Source organism: Chamaea fasciata, unplaced genomic scaffold, assembly GCF_029207755.1.
Source record: "Chamaea fasciata isolate MVZ Bird 193981 ecotype frontalis unplaced genomic scaffold, bChaFas1.0.hap1 SCAF_26, whole genome shotgun sequence".
Taxonomy (NCBI): domain Eukaryota; kingdom Metazoa; phylum Chordata; class Aves; order Passeriformes; family Sylviidae; genus Chamaea; species Chamaea fasciata.
In genome coordinates, this window is record NW_027094111.1 from 4,221,338 (window position 1) to 4,240,366 (window position 19,029).

The window sequence follows — 19,029 nt, forward strand, 5'->3', positions numbered from 1 at the left end:
AGAAAATTCTAAAAGTCAGAAAAAAGCTCAGTGATCTGGAAATGGATTGACTATTGACCAATACAATACGAAACTAGAGATGTGAAATAATGAGACAGCAGTCAAAAATAACCACAGTGACCACAACCTTCAAGGAAACTCAAACTATGACAAATAACATCCACAGCAGTCTGAGACACTGCAGCAGGCTCTGCAGATGCCAGGGAGGATCTTGCACATCACTGAGTCACACTGACCCTACGTCAACACTCCAATCACTCTGTGAACTCCTCAGCATTGCTCTTCCTGCAATATAAAATAAGTTTCCCTACACGGAGCTGGCAGGGCCAAAGCAGAAGCAGCAGAGGATAAAGCCACCCCGGGCTGCTCACAGCAGATGCCCACTGGGGTTTGAGCAGTTGTGCTTCACTGTGCACAGCACAGAGATTCTGCTTTCCTCTACAAAGCCACTCTCCTCTGGCTCCCCCTTGAAATCACTGCTTGTCTCACACTGGAAGCAGGTCTGGGCATTTGCTGACCAGGTGCAGCGTCTTCCTTTCAGCAATACAGAACCGTGTTAACCTGCACTAGTGCCCAAGAGAAGGCTGCTAGTGGCAGATGTTACCAATACTCTGGAGCTCTTGATCAGAAATGGATTGGTATTTCCAAAAGCCCTCAGCATGCTGCTCCTATGTGCCACCCTCCACTGGAATCAAAGTTGAGAAAGATGTTTTATTTCTTCCCATGCTGCCACTTGTACTGTCCTCAGAAGCAGATTTTACTGTCACATTTGATTTCACAAACACTATGCAGGCCTCTCTTCAGCGAGCCACAAACTTGGCAGCATCCTGCAGATGGCATGGGAAAAGCAGCCCCAGCTCAGTGGTGCTTTTGTATTAATTACTGGACACAGAGGTCTTCCACCTCTTTCACCCTCCATCCCACCCCTCCCATCTCCATCAAGCTCAGCTTTGAAAGGACTTCAGGGGCCATGGCTCTAGCCCCAAAATATGTGCTAGCATGAAGGTAGCTGAGCCCCCCATGGGCTAGCTGAAAGGTCCAGACTAACTGAAATGATTCAGGGGAGATTCAGAGCAAGCAACATCCAGAAAATCCAGAAAAATGAATGAAATAATATGTCAAAGATTATTGAATATGAAGAACCCAAAGTTCCATGACTCAGGACATCCCTGGAAGCAGACAATAGGGAAGCACATATTCATTATTTGCATGTTCCTCCCCAACATCTGGTTTGGGTTGCTGGTACAGCCAGGATGCTGAGGAGACAGGCACCTCAGCTGGACCTACAGTGCCTTCTCCTCTGTTCCTTTTCTTCCCTCTTGCATTACTGCATCTTTTGTGCTTCTCAAACTTCCATCATTCCCAGATATTTAGCGTACAGTAAAAGCTCTTCTCTGACTTATCTTCCACACTGTCACTTTAACAAGCCTGACTCCTGAACTTGCTCTTCTACCCTCTTCATCTGGCCACCATAAATCTTACCTTCAGGCACAATGCTATTCCCTCCACCCTCTTCTGTCATGCTTGTGCTGAAGGCTGGGCCAGGAACATCAGTCCTGGTTCCTGCTGGTGTTTTTACTCCCTTGTCCCATCCTGTTACCTTCTGCTTGTCTCTGGTTGGGCTCACTCTGTTCAGTGCCCTATTTCTGCTTGTGGTACACCAGGGAACTTCTTGCTGCACAAGATGATGGAAGCTAGAAGTCCTCATGGGTTCATAAAGCAGCAATTAGATACATTTGCGGAAGAAAAATCCCTCAAGGTCATTCTTACAGGGACCCACGCCCGGTTCAGCAAGGCCACTTGAGACAAAACTTGCAGGTTGGGAGAATCCTTTGATCTGCGTGGTTGCACACTTCCCCCATCGTTCTCCCTCCTTCCTAGGCATCCATTTCCAGCCATTGCTCTCAAACAGTGGAGCTCTTATGATCTTCTTGGGCTGCTTTATTGTCCTGTCACAAACACTTGTCCAGGTGAAACAGGACTAACACTGCACATCTGACAAGGACCACATTGCAAATTGGTTACACACCCAAAAGCACAAACCCACATGATTTTTTATCCAGCAACATCTACAGAGCTGGGAAAGGTCAGCCTGGAACAATACACTTAATAAGATTAACTTCGAGTCCTCATAACCATCTCTGAATCATTTCGCTCATTAGGCGTAGGCAGCTCTAACCTTCACATTCTTCCTCACACTATACCCAAGAGCCACATGGCTACAAACATCTCCCTGCTGGCATGAAAATTACAGAGTATTGTGTGTTTCTCTGCATCCTGTCTGATACAGGGCACATTCCATTCTCCTAACAGAGTAGAAGGACATCTGAGTCAGCTTTGCAGGAACACTCCTTCAATGCCCGTGAGTTTTTCTGGCTAAAAGATTGCCTCAGCCATTCAGAGGTTTCCATGCAGATCCCTACAAACCCTGCAGAAAGCTGGGATTGCCCCAAAGGTCCTCCCAAAAACCCAAGCTAATGAGCACTGTAGCACAGACAACTGGCCACTCTTGTGACCCTCAGACTGATGGCATGGTAGCACAAGGAAATAAAATGTGACCTGAAATAAAAATGATCATTCATATTTCAGTAAGTGTCTACATTTTAATTTTCCATTAATCTTTACTAATGGCCCTTTAACTCAAAGATTCTAAGCAGACATCTAGGACTAATTACTCTGATGAAATTCAATATTCAAGCATAAGCCCAGCTTCTGCCTTGTAGGTCAGCTTTATAAATCATTAGCATTGCTATCCACCCATTGAACAGAACAGCCCTACCACTAGAAAGAATCATGATCATCAGAAATCTCCCAGATCAGTAGAGATTTTACCTCAAGTCCCCACAGAGTTGCTCTTGCTGAGGGGATCCCTCTTCAGGGCTGTTCCCCTTGCTTTGTCTGTGAGAAGCTTGCCCTGGCCTGGCTAACACCTGACACAGACCCCCCATGCAGATCCATCACTTGCCTTGCTTAGCGCAGATGCAGAAGATTAAATTGCTGGCACGTTTTCAGGACCCGACCCTGGACAGACGGACAGCACTACCTCTGCAGGCATGCTCAGCACTCTGGCCTGCCCTGTGCTAGCAGCCTAAATGCAAAGCGCTGAACAAAGTTTGCAATTAGCAGCAGTTCAGACTCGTGGAAGGGCTCCTGAGGAAGCCAAGGAATCCAGTTCAGGTTACAGGTGCCACTGCTGCTCTCGGAGCAAACCAGAGTTTAGGTTTGAGCTGTTAACTCTGGGTGAGAGGGCTGTGTGTTAGGGGAGCTGCAGTGCCTGGCATGCTGGGGAAGAGCAGGGTTAACATCACTGTCATGAAAAGTCCAGGAGGAACCTGTCAGCCATTAGAAATGCCTCTGGCATAAAGGCCGCCTGGCTTGGGTTACACCAGCAGCATCACTTCCAGCTCGAGACAAACCTTTTGGCTGCAACTCACGAAATCCACACGCTCTGGAGCAAGACACTGGGTGCTGTCACCAAACCAAGGTGCCACCACCAGCTCAGGGTCACTTCCAGAGCTGCCTGGAGGAGCAGCAGCTGAACTGAGCAAGCATCCAGGACAGCAAGCAGGCAGGCAAGACGAGGCATGATGCTGCAGCGGGACGCCCTCCCATTAGCACGGTACCCACGCACCACAGGCACTGAGTCACAGGCAGGGCAGCCAAAGCCTGCCTGATTTCTGCCCACAGTCATGTGAGCTGGGTGGACCACGGTGTGCGGCATCTCACAACCACCTGTGCAGGTAAATGAAGGCTGGATAACCAACACACCAGCAGCAATCTCTAGATCCTTCAAGGCCTCCCAATACAAACTCTGTCCCCTGGCTGTACCACAAATACTAATTGTGATCTTGGACTCCCTTATAACAACCAGCTTTTTTTTTTTTTTTCCTTTCTGAGCTCCCAACCTGCAGTTTTTTTGTTCACTGGCAAGTGTGAAGTCAAATGAAAGGAGGTATTCAGGAACATATAAATCACTCTTAAATATGATTTGCTCAACGAGGACAGCTGGGTGGATTGAAAGATCCTAACAGTAGTCTTTGTGTTCAATTCATTGCTGAAAATGGCCTCAGGTAACAAAAAAGTAAATAAAATAACATTTACAGACAGGAACATGCTGCCTTTGTGAGAGCATGCTTGCAGCTCTGGGGGCTTTACCCTCAAAATTAATGCTCCATGGACAATGGGGAGACCTCGAGACAAGCTGCCAAGATGGTGTGATGACACTGGGCAGCTGTGCCACTGAAAACTGCCCACTTGAAAGCCTTGATGAATTTATGGATGGAATACATTCGCCTGCAGGCTGAGCCTCTCAAAATGACAACAGGCATTTCACACACAGACATAGAGCAGCATTGTGCCAGGACCAGGGCAAGCAGGACATAAAGGCGAGGGCACCTCACTGCCCTAGCAGGCAGAGACCTGTGCTACTCTGCTCTGGAAAGAGCTGCAAGGGCACCTGGTATTCTCCATCAGCCAGAGGTCCAAGGTCTGGTAACTGGCTGGAGCATTCAGCAGTCACTGTTGGGATTCTCCTTAATGCAGAAAGAGAGAGCAGAGGGATACCTGGCCTCTGCTCCTTCTCTCCAAAAACGGGCCAGAGTAATTCCCCATTTGCCTGGGGAAAAGTGTCTCCTCAGTGCTTGGGGATAAAGTGTCTCCTTTGACTAGGGAGGGCACTGAAGCAGCAGAACAGCTGTAACTTCCCAGAGAGATCATCCTCAGATCCAGCCGCCTCCTTCAGTAGGCAGCTACTAAGAAGCATTTTGGAGTCATGAATGTAGAACAGGATTTCCATCAGGAAGGTACTGAGCCATACGTCTTCCACAGACAAGGCTGAAAAACATCACCAACTTCAAAGTTCTTCCATCGCCCACCAGCCTCTTGTCCACAGGACATGAAAGGGTTAAAGACACCACTCAACTCCTGACTCTCATGGGAAAACTTTGTTCCAAATTCTCCATTTCATGCTGCTAGAAAACCAACAATCTTGAAATACCTTGTGTTAACAAGGCAGTTCTACAGGGCAGCCTGCATTTGCTCTCAAGTCCACTGTTATCCAAGGTTGTCGACTAATGGACAACAGACAGACAAATACCTCAGCTCTTGGAGCACAGGTATTCCTGCAAGCATTACACAAGATGCTAATGACAAAATTCGCAGGCTTAATGCCAAGCATTAATTTATCTGAATCCTATCCTAAATGAAGATCAGAACCAAGAGGGCATATGCTTTTCTTCCAGCATGTTTAAGAAGTGGAGAGTGAGAAACAGAGCATAAGGCAAAAATGGCAGCAGAGGATTCCCTCCAGGACTTTCCCAGGGCATGGCTGTCTCACTGCGCTCACTTGCATTGTTATTTACGTGTCCTTTTCCCCCTTGCACTCCCTGGACTGAAGGAAGGAAGGATGTTTCATAGGAAGGAAGCACTGGTGTGGCTGTACTGAGACAGGACCACACTGCTGCCTCCACCATGCTGCTCCTTTCTACAGAGAAGGGAAAGAGTAGGAAATTCACATTTTCTCTCTCATCTGACTTAGCAGTAAGGGGATGAAGGTAACCTCAGTCCAGCTCTGATCTCACACAGGGTTAGTGTCCAAAGCTGGAGCAGGTTGCTCAGGACTACATTAAGTTGTTAAAATCTCCAGCGTCAGAAATGACCCAACCCCTCAGGTCCTGTTTCCTGTCCTAACAATCTCAGGGAGAAAATTATTTTCCTTCATGTTCAGTCAGAATTTACCATGCTGCAACTTTCTGCACCTGGAATGGGGCAATACCCAGCACCAGTTCAGACTGGTGGATGAATGGATTGAGAGCAGCCCTGCAGAGACAGACTTGGGGGTATTGGTGGACGAAAAATTGGACATGACCCAGCAACGTGTGCTTGCAGCATGGAAAACCAACGGTGGTCCTTGGCTGCATCAAAAAAATTACGGCCAGCAGGTCAAGGGAAGTGACTCTCCAGCTCTGCTCTCATGAGACCCCACCTGGAGCACTGCATGTGGAATTCTGGAGACCTCGAAAGACTACAGTGGGTTCATAAGAGGCCACAAAAAAGATCCAAGGGCTGTAATAATTTTGTGAAGAAGGGCTGAGAGAGTTGGGGCTGTTCAGTCTGGAAAAGAGAAGACTCTGGGGAGATCTTATAGGCCTTTCAATATATAAAGAGGGTTTATAAGAAAGACACAGAGAGACTTTTGACCACACGCTGTAGTGACGGGATGTGGGCATTGGTTTCAAACTAAGTGAGGAGGTTAAGACTGGATATTAGGAAGAAATTCTTCCCCGTGAAGGTGGTGAATCACAGGCATAAATTGCCCAAAGAAGCTGCAGATGCCCCATCCCTGGGAGTGTCCAAGGTCAAGTTGGATGGGGCTTTAGGCAGCCTGGTCTAGTGAAATACCCACTCATGACACTTCAGACACCATCTCACCAGTACTGAGCAGAAAAGCCTCCTCTCAATCTGCCTCACATGCAGTCACTGCCACGCTGCCAAGGCTTTGCTCAGTCTGTCCAGCTGGCTGCTGCCATTCTTGCTTTTGCAGGGAGAGATGCTCTGTGTGCCCCACCAGCTCACACACAGCTGGGCTCCAAAGCAAGGACAGTGCTGAGCTCTCAGCCACATGCCCCAGCAGTTGCAGCAGTCCCTAGAGGCACACAGGGCAGAGATTACTAAAAAAAGAAAGAAGAAAAAAAAAAAGAGAGAAAACCCACCCTGTTCTGCAAATCAGCTCAAAGCGTAGGCAGCAGAGGAGAAGTGAATGGAGATGATCTGTGTGTAAGGACTTGGGAGCACGTTTCTGTCGTAAGACAGCGAGAGAAAGCAAACTAGAGCATGGGGCTGCAACTCCTGCTGCTCCAGGAGGGAAACGAGGGGCAGCTGACCCAGACCCAAGGAGTGCCACCTGGCAATCCAGGCAGTCAGCAGGGCACAGCAGCTCCTGTTTCTCTCTGCCTACACCTCCAGCCCAGCTCTTGTACATCAGCTACCAGCAGCCTGTTTGTGGTCTATGCACTGCAGAGACCCAGAGAGCCTCCCCATCTCCCCATCACTGCTGGAAAAGAGTTCCCCACCTCCACAGCTGGTAATGCTCCACTGCAGCACTGTTCCTGCAGTCACCTTCAAACACACCATTTCACAGCTTTCCCAAAGCACTGCTCATACTCACTGTCCCCTTCACAGCATCTCTGACAGTGGTTACAGACAAAAGGAAAAGACCTATTCCAAACTGTGCTTCTTGTCCCCATGCTCTGCCCAATGCACAAAAGGTAACATCCAGAGAATTTCAGAGCATATGCAGGCACTTCACAATACACTAACAGCTAAAACTCACACAGAAACAGCAACACCCACGTTACACAGGATACCTTTATGCAAAGACATTAGTCACACTTAGCAACATTAAAAACAATCCTGATGAGCAGTTATACAGTATGAGACGTAGACAGAAGAGTGAGAGACTTCATTAAGAATTCTCAATTGCTTCAAGTTCAAATTCTCACCACAAAGCAGTACTAGCAGTTATTTATTATCATCCAGGAATTATTGTTTTCCCTTAAAAACAGACATATTTCCAAATGATTCACACTACCTGAGAAATCAATGTTTTTGCAGCTCTGTTCCAGATCCTAGGTCAGGAATCTCCATTCTGTTCCGGTAAATTCCACTAAGACATCACATGTAACAACAAGTTCTTAAAGAAGTTTCATCAGATTTTCCCTTTAAGGTAACCCACTGCACTCCCACGTGAGGCACAGGCACCTCAAAGGCACAAGCAGCTAAAAGTGCTGCAGTGGAATCAGATGATCAGCACAACCTTGGAGCCTCTGCAGCCTCGGAAACATATCCTGTGATTTTCAAATCAATCCAGTGGGGAAGACACAAAGCCAGTGCTGAACCTTAAGAGTCAGATAATGCACACAGAAGCAATTTTAATTAAAGCAATTCTGAGAACGAACGTGAAAACCAAGTCTGACAGATTTTGCTGCAACACGTACCGAGGGTGCAGCACTGCAGCAAAAGCTGTCACTCCCATTTGCACAGAGCTGCAGCACGGGTGGCAGCAGGGCTGACGACACCAGGCAGCAGAGTCCTTGCTGCACAGCCCAGAGCTAGCTTTCCGCAAGCACTGCATTGCATGCAGCAACAGAGGAAAATGTGAATAGTAAGCATTCAAGGTAAAGAGAAACATTCTTGAGCTAATTAAAGCGTTGCTTGAGCTTATGTTCATCGTGATCAGTCATGTAGAAAGACGTTTTCAGCTTAGGATGAAGCTACCATTTTTGGAGGTCAATTAGAACACTGCAACACTTCCATGAGAAGTAGGAACAGGGGCCCTACTGTGTCACACAACAACATGCTCCCTCTTTTGCTCCCACACCTCCTTTACCTACCCTCGCACTTCCAGCACAGCGTACTTGCTGTCACCTCCTCCAGGAGCCTCAGGGGAGATGGGAGCAGGCAATGGGATGACCTGCTACATGCTGCCCACTGGCTCCCAGCGGGAGCTCCCAGTGGGAGTGGGAGAGCTGCTGTCCTGGAGCAGAGCTGATGTGTGTCACCAGAAAACACCTTCCTCAGCTGCCCCAGAGGACTGCTGTGCCATGACACAGGTCAGGCAGCCCTCTCACATCACCTGCCCACAGCCACGGATGCTTTCCTCTCCTACTGTGCAGCCTGACACATGAGCCCCAAGCTCCAGTGGTTGTGTAATATTAACCACCAAAGCCGAATCCTACCAGGGCTAAGAAAGCCTTGGTTCTCATCTCCTGCTGCTCTGCTTTCTCAGAGGCATGCAGTGCACAATCAAGGATAGCCACGACACTATTTGCAAGGTGTCTGAATGAAATCGGTCCTACTACTTCTGAGCCAAACAATCACAAATCCAAGCAAGGAACATGGGGTTTTTGTGGCAAAAAAAAAAAATCTTATTTAGATCAACGCCCCCTCCCCCTGCTCCAGGCATCAAGTTTGCAAGTTGAAATCACAAACCTCAAAACCGGCTGAGTTAATGAGTTAATTCAATACTAAGTAAGGTTTGATACTATGGCCTGGGCAGTACAGCAGGTCAAACTATGACTTAATCTATGACTTAAAAAACAATTAGCTAAGTAAATTCAGAACTATAAATGTTTACGTGCAGGGGCTTGTCCACCCGGTACCGATTAAAAATCGCTAAAGCCCACACTTTCCCCTTGGTGACTTGAAGCAGCAAAACCACCACATTCTTCACAAACCAGGGCAGACAGCAAGGAGGAGTGACAAGGGAGTATCCACACCTGACAGTGCATGTCTCTCAAAACTTCACCCAGGAGCCCACCTGTCAGAAGTAGGATCTGCCCATGGAACCAGGCTGTGCCTGCAGCCAAGGGAGGAGAGTGAGCACGGCTGGGTTGTGGACAGCTGGTCCCCCTGACAGACAGGGCAGGGCAGGATGACAGCTATTATGCTGCAGCAGGCCAAGGAGCAGCCACACGGAAGTTTCCAGCTCACACAAAGTATTTACACACGTGAGGCCGGTGCGCTTTGCTGGCCCAAGTTCAACACAGCTGCTCAGAGTCCACATGGCAGGACTCTGAAGTTACTTTCCGATGAGGACATTTGAGGTTTGCTCAATTCAACGAAGCTCTGATAAACAGGGCTGAAAAGATTGGGACTTAATAAATGTAGAAAATTTTCTGCTGAAGTCCTCTAACCATGATGTCTCTACTGCTCTGCCCAAACCTGGGCAGCACTTTGCACGAGCAGGAACTTTGCAGTTCCTGCAATGTCCAAACTCACTGTGAAAGCACCGGGGTGACAGAAACCTCAATGCAGACAGCAATGCTTAGATGCACAAGGGATGCTATCACTGCACAAGTGACCTCACAGACTTTGGATCAGATCCTCAAACTTAAGTTTTATAGTCATTTTCAGGTGGCTCTGCATTGCCCCTGCCTCCTTCTAGCCTCATGCTTCCCCGCCCTTGGCCAGAGTAAAGCAGCCCTGCAGCCAGACTGGGAATTAGGCAGGGATAAAGGGAGTGGAGGGCGAGGCTGATGGTTAATTTTCACCCAGATCAACTCTCTGAACACAGCTGCATGGAGTTTTTGTCAGCTGGGGTAGGGCTAGAAATGGCATTTTGAGGAGAAAGCGGTTAGGACAAGGGGAAAGGCAAACCCACCTCATCCAGGCACAGTGCCCAGCTGCACTGATGTAGCACTTCCCAGATCCACGACTGGAGAGGATGTGAAAAACCATCTCTCCTCCACCAACCTGACAAGAGCAAACAGTCACTCTCATCTACTCACTGTCACACAGAAACAAACTTACCAGCTCAGGTGTTCTTATACTTTATACCTGTGTATTGGCAACTCGGTTCCTAAGCAAAGAAATTACACATTTCATTCCTGGGGTTATTGGTGTGATCCTAAGGGGCTTTACTATGAGCAGAGACAAGGCTGAGTGCTAAGCATAACATTAAAAACTCATTTTTTTCTAAATACCCCCATCTCCTTTTAGCCCATCACTCACAGGGTGCATTCAGCCTTCTGGATTGTGTTTCTATGAGAAATTCAAATGTTCTGGAATACAAATGTTACATTTGCTGCACAACTGTGGCAAGAAAGCACCAAAATATTCTCAGCTTTCTGTTACAGAAAAGGAAACAGAAACTGCCTGTGCATAGCATTCATGCTTCTGTGCATGCTGCTGTCACGCTTAGGTAAAGCTGTGTGTTGCACCTGCATTTCTTACTCCACCCTGGTGAGGGTTAAAGCACAGAGGGCTGAGGCATCCTTACAACCCCTTATCTGCCAAGATTAGGGCCTCAGCGGGGGAACACCACTGCCAAAACCTAAGACACCACCAGAGACACAAAAGCATTAAGGCCTAAATTGCCACATTCTGATGGCTGACATCCAATGCCACACTTTATATTTGATCATTTCAAAAACACTGGTTTTCAGGCTGCTGAATCAACCCAAACCCCACCGACTTCACGGGAATGGCATGCCTGGCATGCCTGCCCAGTCAGGGTGGTTATGAAGGCTCCTAAATCTGGACAGTTGAGGGCAAATGGTTTGTGGGTTTTCCACCAAACTGATTCTGCCACCAGCTCTAAACCCTCAAATCCAGAGAGATGTGACTGTTCACAGTGTGTGCAGTGAGTGGCTGCAGTCACCACCAGGGCAAGGCTGCCAGCCCCTGTTACCGTGGCAAACAGCTGAGCTCGGACAGGGAGATAAATCACACCTTGGGTGGCTACAGAGGGAAGAAGAGATCAAGTTAAAAGACTAAAGCCCTCCAAAGATTCAGCCCATTGAAAGCAGAGGGAATAACAGTATGGAAGGACAAAGCCAACCCCCAGCTTTGGGAATGCAGGAAGTGCTGGCAAGCAACACCTGCTCATCAGCTGTCACCAAGTATTTGAAAACATTCACGCTTTCCACTTCATATGTGCTAATACAACCAACAACCAAGGCAGAAAGTCTGTAGAGCAGGCCTTGGACTTCTGAAGAGGTATGTAACCATGCCATAACCATCACAACAAAGGTTCTCCATTCCAATGTGATTTAAGGGCTCCCATGATCTGCAGTCCACTAGTTAGTGTAAAACATATTACTCCTATGAATCACCCTCATGGGACTCTTCCAATCCAAACGGCCTCCTAAAGAGATTACACGCTTCTTTTTACTGTAACAATTGTATCAAAATTACCCTTTTTTGTTATTTCGCTCAGTAATGCCAGCCATACTTTCTGAAAAACTTCCATAAGGAAAGAGGTCTCTGGCTCCTTACCAAGTGCAGCCCATGGTGGGAGGGAAAGGTTTCAGGGAGGACATGCACAGCCTCGGAGTCCCTGGGTACAATACTCTGGTAAGGTCATGCTGAAAGACGTAACCACCAACCCATTTGAACATACTAAATAATGTGGTCCAGATTGCAAAGCATACTGGGCCTTTAAATATTACCATCTCTTGTAACAGCCACATTTGAGAGTTCTCTTTTTTTAACAAGAGATATTCGTGCCTACAATTCCTAGCCTCGCGTTAAATAAAGAAAATCAGTAACTTGCTCTCAGCTGGGCAATTTTCAGAACAGAGACAGCCAGAAGGCTAGCAAAAAGTTTACACACTTGTAACTTATTTCTACTTCTTAGGAAGCCAACATTGGTCAGATTGGCCTGCACTGGAGTGCACGAACTTTACCATACAATATAATGCTAACTTCATAGCATTGTGAGGAATCTGGGCTTGAAGAGCTACTCAGATCAGGAGACTCAGGGGTTAGTTAAGGGGGACCTGCCTACTCCTGAATTGTGCTCTTCTCCCACACTCCCTTTGCCCCAACTCACTCCTTCCCCCAGGAACTTTCAGACACGTATCCAAAAGAAACACAGCAATCAGCTCTCCATGTCCTCCTCCTCCTCCTCGCAGTGTCACAGAGGGCTGGCTGCCCTGAGCAGCCGCAGGCGTCCAGGCACGACGCCGGTGAGGGGGTCCCATGCCCAGGAGGGTTCTTGCACACCAGGCCCCTGCACAAATCTCGCTCCCTCGGGGCTCCTGGAGCCCCAGGCTGGGGGTGTCACCCTGGCAGGCGCTGCCGACCGCTTTGTGCAGCCCTTACTGCTGCAGAGCCCATACAATGGAGGAATTACACTCCTGCAAGTGCCGCAGAGGCAAACCAGCCACGGAGCACGCTGTCCCTGCCGAAATCTGCCAGCTGGCTGCCGCCTGCACAAACCGGCCAGAGCACAGAGCCGTTGGCTCTGCACTCGCACGGACTCTAACACCGGGGAACGACGTCCCCCCCCACCCCAAAAATGTCCTGCAGGTCAGCGGATGCATACCTCCGCCATGAGGCTGTAGGCATGTGGTAAGTTACCGCATTTTTTCCCCCGAAACACGGAGTGCCACGGACGATTCCAGGTTGTAAAAAATCCCCCTTCCCACTGTCACCACTGCGGTGCTGCAGAGAGAGGCGCTCGCCCACCCCAGCGGCTCCAGGCGAGAGACTCTCGATAAGCAACAACCCCGACACACGCGGCCGCGATGAGCACTCCTTCCCCTGATCTTCGTGGGATATTTGAGCAGAATTTACGCACCAATTAAAATCTAATCCCACTGCACCTAACTCAAATGTGCTGATTAGCTGGGATGGTCGCTTTAACTTGCGTTTAATTGGTTTAAAGGCTTCAGATGTAGCATTAGAAGAGGGGGGAAAAAACGCCGATTTGCAATGAAAGCGCAATCACCAAGGACAACCGGCGAAGGTTTGCTGTGCCACTGGCTTCGCATGCCAGCGCATGGGACACCTGACAAAGGCCAAATGGGGTAAGTTTCAGAAATGTTCAAAAGAGGCAAAGAAAAGTTTCACAACGCTCCACCAATTAATTCCCTCACGACGGGGGAGCAAAGAAGACTGAAGTGATTAACGAAGTCAGAGCATCAGAAAAGCACATATATAAAAGAAAAGTTATTAATTATATGATAAACGTGGGCGGGCTGGGAACGAAGGGGAAATTCAGGAAAAATAAGCAACAGGAAAGGGAGTATGTGGCTGCAGCAAGGGGAAAAAAAAAAAAAATGGTTATCCACGGAAAACGCGTTAAGCTCCTGGAAACCTCCAAAATCTCAACCAAGCCCCGGCCAACGGGTTTGGGAACTTCCTCGCGGGCAGCTCGCGGCAGCGAGCACCGGCGGGACCGTGCCCTTCCCGGGCGGGGACGGGGCCGATCTCCGCTCAGGAAAGCGGCTGTTCCGGTCCCGTCGGAAGGAGCCCGACGGCGGCTCCATTTCCGAGCGGGAGCCGAGGCCCCGGCGGGCGCCGCAGGGCCGGGGCTGCCGCGGGGGGTCCCCGCCGCCGCCGCCGCCCGCGGGCCAACCCGGCCTCGAGGCACCCGCACGGCAAAGGCACGGCAAAGGCGGCGGCGCTCAAAGACAAAGCGGATGCCTCGAATTCCTCCCCGCCCCGCCGGTCCCGCGGCACCCCCCCGCCCCCGCGCCCCTCCATCGCACAGCTCTGCCTACCTGGGCAGCCGCGAGCGGCCAGGCTTCCTTCCCTCCCTCCCAGCCCGGGCTCGGGCAGCCGCAGCCCGCCGGGGGCTCCGGGGCTCGGGCGGCGGGTGCGGGCGCTGACAATGAGGGGAGGGCCGCGGCGCCGGGCGGTGCCTGACGTCAGCGGGAGCGGGGCGGGGGCTGGCCCGGCCCCGGGCAGGCGGGCAGGCAGCCGCCGCCATTTTGGGGGGGTCGGGGTGCGCCCGCGCCGGCGGAGGGAACTGTTCCCAAAGGCCCCGGGCGGGATCCGGGCCGCCGTGGGTGTCGCGGACGCGCAGGACATTCCGTGGATGGTTCGGCGGTGGCGTCGTGCTCCGGAGCCTGCCGGACAACCCCTTCTCCGGCCCGGGGCCACCAGTGCCCCGGGGCTTTGGTGGCGGGGCAGGCAGTGCCGGGCCCGGCTCTTTCAAAGCAGGGCTGAGCCCCGCGCCAGGTGGCACGGCGAGGTTTTGTCGCCGTCTCCCGTCGCATCCCCCCTTCAGTGCCGTCTCTTGGAGAGTCGGGGACTTGGTTGGTCAATCGGGCTGTGGTTGGTTCCGCGGGATGCCGAGATGGGCTCAGAGACAAGAGAGCTCCGCCGGCAGTAACCGGGGGAAGTTGTTCCCGGTGTGGCCGGGCACTGCTGAGCGGCCGGGGACACGGTGAAGGGCACCGGGGAGCTCTGATGCTCTGTGCAGCATCGCGCTGCCTTTGCCCAGCTGAATGCACAGCAGACGTGCTCGGAGGCCGGTGGGCAATTCCAGCCTCCCGGCCGGGCAGCGAGACGTCAATCTGTTGGCCACGGTGGGGACATCTGGGGGAAAAGTGGAGCTGCCTCCTCACCTTGTAACCCCCCTCGTTCCACTTTCTGTACTTCTGTCTGCAGCTTCCATTGACTGCACTAAGTCCCCATCAATAAAAATATTAAAGACAAAAAATTGCTTTCTCTTAGAGCAGCCAGAGCGTCCTTACTTTTCCTCTGCATCATTTTCTTTCCCTGGACAGGAATTTCTGAGTCTCTAACCTCACAGCACTAAGCTTTTATTCTTTGAAACACCAGCCTGGGCAGTGACCAGCCCTCGTTGCCACTGCCGTGTACCAGCAGCTGCAGCCACGCTGCTTCTGTGTGACACACAGCAGGCAGGTTGTCTCCCCCTTGGATCCAGAGATCTGACATTTATCATTCCCTGGGTTTCCATTCACTCTCTTCCTCACACTGCAGAGCCCACCTGGCAGCTGGTTCAGTTGCCACCTTGGTGTCGGGCTTCTTTCTCCTCCTTTTACAGCTCGGCTCGGTTTGTTTCTCCTCACCTGGCTCCATCACTCATGCTGGGTGAGCCAGGACTCTAGCTCACACCTTGTGCTTTCCCTGCAGCAGCAGTTCACTGTGCCAGTGCTGCTGGCATCTGGTGCCACAGGAGGCTGAGGAGTGTCTCTCACAGTCCTGAACGAGCATTTGCTCCTTTGCACGAGGATGAGGACTCACCAAAGCCTGAGGCACGGTTATGATGCTTATCTCTTGGATTGGAAGGATGGGTGACAGGTTTCCAAAACCCAAAGCAGGGTGCCAGCACCACTGGTAGAAAACTTTCTCCCCAGATGTCACCACAATGATTGATAGAAAGGATATAGTTCCAAGGAAGTGGGGTGTAAGTAATGTGGGCAGGTGTGACCAGAGATGATGGGCAAGGGGAGATGACAAACACAATAAAATCACAAGTTACATGGGGAAGCAGCAGAACCTGTCAGCGTGTCTGACAACAGAGGATCCATATGGGTGTAGTAGCTTTAAACAAATAAAAATAACTCATGCATCTTATGCACAGCTTGATAACGTGAGAAGTGGATGGCTCTAAGATGCCGTGAACACCAGAGGCATGAGATTCTAAAGGGATTAGACAAATTCACAGAGAGCTGATATCTCAGTGGTTATTTAAAATGTCTATCTGAGTTATCTTCCAGTTCATGAAGTCCCTGAACTGACTCTTCAGGTATTCTTGCTATTCTGTACTCCCTCTGTTTGTATGGTGAATTTAAGTGAGGTTTTTGAGTTGATCTTGTTGCTGCTGATACATGCAGTTTTATGTCCCTCCTAAAATTACCTGTGTGTATGTGCTGCTGCTTTTGCACCACTTCTGGGATTTTCTTCTTTTTCACGTTTCTTTCTTTTTCACCAGTGATAAAATCTAAAGCAAAATCTGTTACTGACCAGAAGCGTATGGAATACGTGTCTAGTCACTGGTGTTTGCAAGTGAATCATCTTGGCTGTATTGAAAAAGAATTCAGAAAAGTTGGATGAATTTTGCTGGAGCTGTTGGGAATTCCTCACCTGTGAGTGACATGAGGTACTGAGCACCTGTAGTGAAATTGTCTTAATGTAAATTGCATGGGAACCATAGCTACAGCTGTCTCTCTTTGCATTCGTTCAAGGACTTGCAAGGTTTACGCAGAGGGAGTTGTGAACTCAAAAAAGAAAAGCAGGGTACTGAGTAGTTTCCACGGTAGTTCAAAATTTGAAATTGTCTATCCATCATTAGCTGCTACGGAATAGACAGGAAAATACAAAGCATCAGATCTTCACAGTACCAAAATACCTTTTGCATTAGAATATCAGAGTGGTAAAAAAAAAAAAAAATCTTAATTGTCAATGAAAGCGTTCTGACACTGTGTTATAAAGTGTGTTCTGCAAAAACATTTCCATCATGTCATAGACTGATTACATATACGAAACAGGAAGAGGACTTTTGGGCACGTTTGTCAGTGAGGATGTGATCTCTTCATCAATAGGGCTTCGTACACTGAAGTAGTCTTACATTTACAGCATTTGTTCCTTTGTGCTCCCCTGACAAGGAGCTGTGTTCAGATGGTGAGCATGGTGGGATTGCTACAACCCACAGGCTTTCAGTGACCACCTTTCTTTCAAGTAGCGAGGTTCAGGTTTGTCCTGCGAGGAGTGATCATGTTCCACTTTCGTTATCCTGCCAGTCTTCAGTCATGGTGACTCCTCACTGCTGACACTCATCCTCTTCCCTGGTTGTAGGAACAACCTGCACTGGAATTTACTTGCAGGGTGCTGCAGTGAACACACATGCTTTGATACATATTTAGCTATTTCTTCTGTTTTCAATAAATTTTACATTATCATTGAAATAACTATCTTCTTGGACATACCAATATGTATTTCTATACACACGTAAGATGTTTTAACTTGCTTTTGTGCTCAGTATTGCAAGAGCTTCACTGGAGAGGGACTGAGATACCAGTCAGCCCTCATATACCTTCTGTGAAATACATTTGTGTGCTCTGGACTGCAATTCACAGAGCATTGTAAAACATGGTAAATATGGACATTGATCTCTGCGACATGAGAGCCTCCTTCTTTCAACTCAGAGGCTGTGGGTGTTATTTATCTTTAATTTATCATCATCCCTAGCAAGTATTTTCATCTGCCAATTCCATATCACTGTTTTTTTCCAATATAAATTAACTGAGACACGCTATCAAATATTTACTAACAATAAGAATGGTGTAATATTAGACCATGTGCCTTTTAAAATTAACCTATACTCTAATCAAAGAAAAGGCCTACTTTGTTTACCCTTGAATCAAACAGTGTCAAAGAAGAGTGGTGGATCATCTTCCTACGCTGTATTCTGGTCATCATTGGAAATATTCAAGAGTAGGAAATACAGGAAGAGAACAAAAGCGTAGTTGATCCAGGCAGGGAATGGACTAGCCAGCCTCTCAAAGGCCCTCCCAGGACCATGATCTGTAATTTTATGTCTCACACTGAGCAGGTGAATCACCCAGGGATCTTGGAAGTCATCACGAAGTGGCCCAAAGGTGAACATTTCGGGCTATCATCATCAGAGGAGGATGAAAAATTGACTGCTGCTATAACAGCAAATTGAACAGTACCAGGGACTGGCCTCAGGTGTGGGGATTCAGTTGTCTACACTAGTTAACGGTTCAGGCCTTCCCCTGAGGGCTGTGGGCTGTGTCAGCTCACAGGTCCCCGGGCACAGCTCAGGGGTGAGCACAGGTGAGAACCTGCACCGACAGTGGGCACTCTGGACACGTTTTGGAAGCAGACTGTGTGGCCAAGGCCATGTAGCGGCACCATCACAATCCCTTAAGCTTGACAGAGCTAGATCAGTGCACTTTTGGGAGGGTAGAGGAGCCATGTCCCAAGCAGAGCAGCCTTAAATGCCTCTGGTGAGAGAGAGGACTGCTGTTCTACGACCACACAACTCCTCTGTCTGACTCTGCAGCATGTGGGTGGTCCTGGGGCATCACTTTGTGGACCATCCTCAGCAGAGGCACCAGCAGCAGGGAGAAGCTGCAAAGCTGTTCTATAAATGCAATGGAGAGGCTGAAAGCCGTGGTGGGCAGGCACTGTGGTGGAGTGTGTGGGCATGGCCACAGCAGTGGATGGTGGAGATGGACTGGGGCAGGCTGAGAGATGGAAGGACGGTCAGAAGGATGATGGGGCGATTTTCAAACAATGTGTCGCTCTCATATTCAGTATAGACATGACACTTCTGATGAAAAACGCCCAGGGACTAAAATATTGCAGGAAATTTGGGTTGCACCACTTGGTGTGTGCTGTCTTGTCTGAGACTTCATCCAAGATTTCCGTGGGCCAGCTTCCCCCCTGCCAAATCAGGGAAATAATCGCAGAGGCAGAGAAGGGCATGTTAGAAAGGACCTGCCCTGCTCCCCCAGCAGAGGGTCCTGACAGTGATTCCTGACCACAGTTTGTTTGACCAATACTTAAAGAATTCCAGAGACAGGGATGCCACATCCACCCCAACAACCTTAATTACTAAGAAAGTTTTCCTTGGTGTGTCACTTCGTCCTCTCCTCTCTAATCTCCCGTATCTTGTCACCAAGAAGTGAACCTTCTGGCTGTTTTATGAGGTCCTAGTCATTGCACACTAACCATGGCACTAACCATATTCTCCTGTTTCAGTTTATGCATGCAAAAAAAAAAAAAAAGACAGAAATATAAGATCAA

At 49.2% G+C, this 19,029-nt stretch overlaps 1 protein-coding gene across 1 annotated transcript in view; it reads right to left on the minus strand.

Annotated features, from left to right (window-relative positions):
• The window catches only part of LUZP1 (leucine zipper protein 1), a 32,275-nt gene extending 18,179 nt beyond the window's left edge, over positions 1–14,096 (minus strand). The window contains exon 1 of the mRNA XM_066204539.1: positions 14,007–14,096. The gene's annotated coding sequence lies outside the window, so the exon portion shown is untranslated. The remainder of the gene's footprint in view (positions 1–14,006) is intronic.
• Positions 14,097–19,029: the final 4,933 nt, after the last annotated feature.